Genomic DNA, 7,084 nt, shown 5'->3' with positions numbered 1-7,084 from the left:
GCATGGATTTGTGCACATTGAAAGGAAATTAATTGGAAGAAATATGTTACTATTACTATTCGCCCTTTCTCTATAATAGAAGTGTCAACTAAATTCCCGATTGACAATTACAGATGGAAACACATGCTTGAGATTAGTTCCAGTGAGAGCCTTATATGTATTGTGCATGTGTGTGTGTGTGTGTGTGTGTGTGTATATATATATATATATATATATAGAGAGAGAGAGAGAGAGAGAGAGAGAGAGAGAGAGAATAAATTTGCTTAATTAGACCTGCTTTCTGATGTAACTCAACTTTTTCCAGCCCAGTGAAGCACCCCAACTTCTCGTTAAGATAATTGTCAGCAACACAACAGTAAATATCAATACAAAACAGATTATTATTGTAGATCAGGCAGGGAGAACAAAAGGTAAAAATATTTAACTGCAGCAGTGTTTGACTATATTCTGCACAGTGAAAAAACCTGAAGTCATTTTCAAGGTCCACCATTTCTTCTTTTCAATCGGGTCAAGTTTCTAAACTTTCTAAATCTCTGTTTTCTGGCTAATGAAAAGAAAATAGTATTCCACTGAGTCTCCTATCTACCTACTCTAGGACTTCTGTGAGGATCAAATGAAATGAGGCATGGGAAAACGCTTCACAGACATTTGGTTAAAGTGTGAAATGTTTACATCTGGCTATAAAGCAAGTTGTGTTCCTGGGCTAAAGAAACTGCAAAGAGGCTAGTCGTCGCTAGGGAGAGGAAGTCAGGCATTGCTACGTGACAGCATTACCTGGCACGCACAGCCACCATTTCCGGGCTGGGCTGGGCTGTGGGCTATATTTTGCACCATGGGGTCTCAGCAGCGTTGGCTGTGATTTGGTGAGCTGTCGCTTCCGGGTGATGGTGGGGTCTGTGTCCCACTTGAGAGAAGCCGAGTGTTGCTTTGTGGGCACCAGGTCTGTGGTGCCAGTGCGCATGGCGGCAGCTCCTGCCTTGAGTGCCTGCCTCCTGGTTGTCAGTTCACATCATAGCGACTGGTCAGATGGTCAGGCACTTAGCATATTAGCCTTTTACATTTATAGATATGTGCTCTTAGAGGATAAAATTAATTAATTATAAATTAACTAGAGGCCTGATGCACGAATTTGTGCACGGGTGAGGTCCCTCTGGATGGCCTGCAGGGATCTGGCTAAAACCTGCAGTCCAACTCCACCTGCAGCTTCTACCTGCCGCTCCTGCTCATCCTGGCCCCACTGTGCCTGCCTCAGGCTCGTGCCCAATTAGTCCCGATTGGGAGAGGCTCACACTGCAGCAGCAACACTCGCCAGCCATGAGCCCTGTGTCTGGCACCCTCCCAAGGGGAATGGCCTGTGGGATTGGGCTGAAACTGGCTCTCCAACATCCCCTGAGGGGTCCTGGATTGCAAGAGGGTGCAGGTCAGTCTGAGGGATCCCACCGGTGCACAATCAGGCTGGGGAGGGACCGCAGGAGGGCTCCAGGGTGTGTCCAGCCTATCTCGCTCAGTCCCAATCAGCTGGACCCCAGCAACAAGCTAACCTACCAGTCAGAGCATCTGCCCCTGGTGGTCAGTGCACATCATAGTGAGCAATTGAGCAACCTTAGCATATCATTAGCATATTATGCTTTGATTGGTTATTTGGTGTTCTGCTGTTTGGTTTATTTGCATATTACCCTTTTATTATATAGGAATTGAAGCTGGTTTTACTACACAGTGATTCTCCATATTTTAATGCTCATGTACCTTTATTTTAAGAGTATTTTCCTTTCCTGAGCATAAACTTGGCCTAAATAAACTTTATAGCTTATATGTATGTGGAATCCTAACTCAAACCATTATTGTGTAAACAACTTGATGCCCCACCTACATTCACATATTAATTTAGCTAACATTTATTTATTGAGAATTTATGGACTGCCATATATAGTGCTATGACCTAAGGATCCACCAGGGAATATGATGGAGAAACTTATAATCTAGTGCAATTAATAGGCAATAACTAATCAAATAAATAAGGTACTTTTAGAGACATGAAGAAAAGAGGATAATGCGAAAGAGTGACTAGTGTAGGAGAGAAGGCACACCTCTCTGAGGGAGTAATATTAGCACAAAAACCTAAATAATGAGAGCCATGCAAAGATCCAGCCAAGTTAGACAACCTTGCTTAAAGGGCTTGTGAGTCATATGATATCTGTCTCAACTACTCAACAAAAGTAGCCACAGTCAGTAGCAAACAAATGGGTATGGCTGTGTTATAATAAAACTTTATTTACAAAACAGACCCACAAAATGGGAAGAGTCTTCTAGGCAAAGTAAACAGCAAAATCAAGTCCTAAATCATGAATAGATTTGATGTTTTATAGGAATAAAAGGTCCAGTATGGCTGGTATACAGTGAGCAATGCAAGAGTGATTTCAGCTTCAGTGAGAGAGGTAAACAGTGGTCAGATCACATAGGGCCTTGTAAGCTGTGGTAAAGAGTCTGAATTTTATTCTACATATGAGATGATACTATTGGAGAAATTCTGGCTGCTGGTGGTAAATGGGTTGTAGGGAAGAAGAGTAGAAGTGGAAGACTAGTTACTAGCTAATTCAAGTGGGATAATGGTAGCTTTAATTAGAGTGATAACAATGGAGAAAGATAGCAATGTATGGATTCAGCATGTGTTTTGGAAGTAGAAATTGCTGATGGATATAAAAAAGAGAGAAATCTAGGGTTTTAAGCTTGAGCCATTGGTAGGTGGTGATATTAGTGGTTGAGTTGGGAGAGATTAGGAGAGAAGCAGGATTGGGGGCAAGAAAGATAGAAATCAAAAGCTTTGTTTTGAACATACCACATAATCTCACTTTTTTGTGGAATCTAATGAACAAAATGAATTGACCAACAAAATCAGACCTGAGGCATGGAGGCATGGAACAGACTGACATATCTCAGCAGTGCGGAGCAGGGACAACATTGGAAGAGATAAGCCAAAGAATTTATATCATTATAGAGGCCCGGTGCATGAAATTCGTGCACGGGTAGGGTCCCTAGGCCTGGCTGGCCATCAGGGCTGATCAGGGCCTTCTGGCTGTTGGCCGTGGCCTTCCTTCATTCTACGCCACCCCCTGGTAGTCAGTGCACATCATAGTGAGTAAGCGAACTCCCAGTCCCCAGGCCAAACTCCCAAGGGGACACTTTGCATATTAGCCATAGATAGATAGATAGATAGATAGATAGATAGATAGATAGATATGCATAGCACATAGACACAGACAATAGTGTGTTGAAAGCCTGGGTGGGAGGAGTAGGGGCTGGATGGGGGGCATCTGTAATACTGTCAACAATAAAAAATATATATATTTTGCCCTAACCAGTTTGGCTCAGTGGATAGAGTGTCAGCCTGCGGACTGAAGGGTCCCAGGTTTGATTCCGGTCAAGGGCATGTACCTTGGTTGCGGGCACATCCCCAGTAGGGGGTGTGCAGGAGGCAGCTGATCGATGTTTCTCTCTCATCGATGTTTCTAATTCTCTATCCCTCTCCCTTCTTCTCTGTAAAAATCAATAAAATATATTTAAAAAATTAAATATATATATTTTTATAGAAAGAAAATTTTAGCTTCCTAATAGACATACAAAGAGGCAATTGCATGTACAAGATTGCAACCTGGAACACAGGCCAAGCCTAAAGATATAATTTTGGAGTCACTAATTAATAGACAATATCAAAACGATATAATTGGATGAGCTAACCTAGGGAGAATTGCCACATAGAGAAGAGAAGAAAGACTAGTGCTAAGCCCAGAGGCCCTCAATATTTAGAGGCTATACAGAGGAGAAAAAAACAGCAAAAGAGACTAAAAATGAGTAGTCAATGGGATATGAGGAAATCTAGGAGAGTTGACACTTTCTGGAAGTTAAATGGAAAAGTGTTTCAAGTTGAGAGAGTAGGCAACAGTGGTCAGTCAAATTCAGTTACTGGTCAAGCAAGTAACTAGCAGGGAAGCTGAAACCAGAGCACATGAACTATTGTGCCTCTTAAGTGGGAAAAATGTATAGGGTATCAAGCACCAAATTATCACTCTACTTTTAAAAATAATGATCAGTTTTAACACTTTGGAGGCTGTTTTGTACACACAACCTAAAATGCTCTATTTTAAGCCTCTGCAGTTGTTTCTGCATTTGTTCCCCATTGACAAGATAGTGTTCTTAATTAGAGAATGAATAGTGCTGTTTGTACCCATAAGGCTGGCTCCATCTTACCCAGTTTCCTTCTCAGTTTTCTGTTACCATGTCTAACCTGGAATAAAATGACACAACGCCTTATTTCAAAACCTAAGTTTTGGAATATTTGATGTCTCAATCTCTTGAATAAATGACAAGAGGGGATAGGGGACTTCATCAGGCGTCAGCAAAATGCCTGGCAGGAAAGCAACATTATTCTGGGTGCACAAAGAGATACAAGAACTAAGACAGACCTTTTCTATTTCTGGCATCAGGAGAGATGCTCCTGGAAAAGGCCAAGAGCTGTGGTTGTCTTTGAGAATTCCCGTCTCAGTGTCTTTACTATTGCCATGAGGCTCCACAAATTGACCTTTGCATTTGTCTCCATATTACATAGAGTCACCGTCTTTGAGAAAAGCAAGCTGTCTAGTGCCCAAATGAAATAATAGAGAAAATAGATAGATGTTTGAAAAGTTATGTTCCTGGGAGGAAGAAATCTAACAATGATTTTAAAAGTCCTGTGTACTTTTCCCATTTGGGAATCATACTTGTGATGTATGTTGTTGGCTTGTACATTTTAGCTTAGCACACAAAGTTCTTCATGAGCTGGCACCCACAACCTCTCCAGCCCCATCTCTCACCATGTCTTCATATGCACCCTGTACCCAAGAGGTCATCTTGAAACCCTTGCAGCCCCGTAAATCTACTATTCTCTCTCACACTCTTGAACGTTTTGAAAATAAGCTATTTTGTTTTGCTGTAAGGTTCATCTCTACCATCTTCCCCCACCCACTGCTGCTACCACCTTAATTTAGCTAAACTCTATTTACCTTGCAAAGCTTGGCTCACATTAAGTATCCTCCAGAAAGATTCTTTTGACTGTCTCTAGGGCAGATCCTGCTTCCTCGTAATCATAGCACTTACATTATATGTAAATTGCCTGTTTTCTCATTTGTTTCTAAGCAGTGATATCCTTAAAGGCAGAGACCATATTTTGTCCCTGTCCATAATCCCAGATGCTAAAATACACTTGGAGCAGAATAGTACTCAATAAGTTTATTTTGAATGAATATATGAAGTCCATTGGTTTGACTTAACACCTTACTTGGATTCCAAGACATTTTCAAGCCTGCATTCTACTGTGTTGCTTATTGGATATAATTCATTTGGGGTAAGTTCTCTTTTATTAAAATCTTGGTTTGTCCTTACGGCCAGCTTTTCTTCTGTGTACTTTTTTGTTTGTTTGTTTTTAACCTGTATCATTGAAGTAATATTCACATACCATAAAGTTCACTTTTAAAGTGTATGATTCAGTGGGTTTTTTAGTACATTACTAATTTGTATATTCACTAGTATATTTCTTAATTCCAGAATATTTTCATCAGCTCAAAAAGAAACTCAGTATCTATAACAATCATTTTCAAGCCCTCTCTAATCCCATCCCTTGGCAAGTGCTTTCTGTGTCTATAGATTTGCCTATTATAAATGTTTCATACACATGAAACCATGTAACATGTCTGCTTTCTTTCACTTAGCATAATGTTTTCAAGGGTTTTCCATGTTGTAGCATGTATCAAAACATGCATAATGTTTTCAAGGGTTTTCCATGTTGTAGCATGTATCAAAACATGCCACCACCTGGCAATGGGCAAGGAGACACCTGATTGGTGGTGTTGCTCTTATATCAATCAGGGTCAGTGCAGACATGCAGTCCTTAGTTCATCCTAGCTTGATGCCTGTCTTGGTGGCCAGAGCTGTTTCATGCCTGAGGCACATTAAGAAAAAACATGCCTTTTTATATCCAAATAATTCCATTGTATGGATATAGCACATTTTGTTTAGCCGTTCATCATAAACATTTTTGTTTTTTCTACTTAGTAGTTATTAAGAATAAGATTATTAAGAATACTCATGTGCAAGTTCTTGAGTGAACACATGGTTATAGTTCTCTTGTCTATAATACTAGGAATGGAATTGCTGAGCCATATGGTAACTCTATGTTGATCTTTTTGAGGATGTGACAAATTATTTCACACAGTCACTGTACCATTTAACATTCCTACCAGTGATGTTCAAGGGTTCCAGTTTCTCCACATCCTCATCCAAACTTGTTACTTTCCATTTAAAAAAAATTATTTGTATATCCATCCTTTTGGGTGTAAAATGGAATCTCCTTGTGATTTTGGTTTGCATTTACCTGATGACTAATGGTATTAAACACCTCTTTATGTGCTCGTTGGCCATTTTTATATCTTCTTTTAAAAAAATCTTTTGTACACATTTAATAGTGTTATTTGTCTTTTTATTGTTGAGTCATAAAAGTTATGACTTTATATATTTGTCAGATATGTTGCAAATATTTTCTCCATTCTGGAGGTTGACTTTTTAGTTTGCTGATAATGTTCCTTGAAGCATGTTTTTTAAAATTTGACAAAATTCAATTTACTTGTTTTTGCTTTTGTTGTTTGTCCTTTTGGTGTTAGAGCTAAGAAACTGTTGCCAAATTTGAGGTCAAATTATTAACCCATATGATTTTCTAATATATTTATAGTTTTGGCTCTTAGGTTTAGTTCTTTGTTCATTTTGAGCTAATTTTTTATTATAAGGTAAGGGTCCAAATTCATTTTTTTGTGTTTGCATATGGATATCCAGTTGTCACAACATCACTCAAGAATAGTCTTTTGACTATTCTTTCCACCATTCAATGGTCTTGGCACTCTAGTCAATATTCAATAAGTGAATGGGTATATTTCTGGACTCTAAATTCCATTCCATTGATTTATATATCTATCCTCAAACTAGTACCAGACAATTTTGAATATTTTTAGCTTTGCAGTAATTTTGAAATCAGGAAATGTGAATCCATTAACTTTATTCT

General features: G+C 39.3%; 1 pseudogene; it reads left to right on the top strand.

The window, feature by feature from the left end:
* Positions 1-5,840: 5,840 nt before the first annotated feature.
* Positions 5,841-5,984, top strand: LOC132225426 (small nucleolar RNA SNORA48; annotated as a pseudogene).
* Positions 5,985-7,084: the final 1,100 nt, after the last annotated feature.

Source organism: Myotis daubentonii, chromosome X, assembly GCF_963259705.1.
Source record: "Myotis daubentonii chromosome X, mMyoDau2.1, whole genome shotgun sequence".
NCBI lineage: Eukaryota > Metazoa > Chordata > Mammalia > Chiroptera > Vespertilionidae > Myotis > Myotis daubentonii.
Note: the sequence above shows the minus strand (reverse complement) of the source record. Positions and strands in the feature narration are given on the sequence as shown.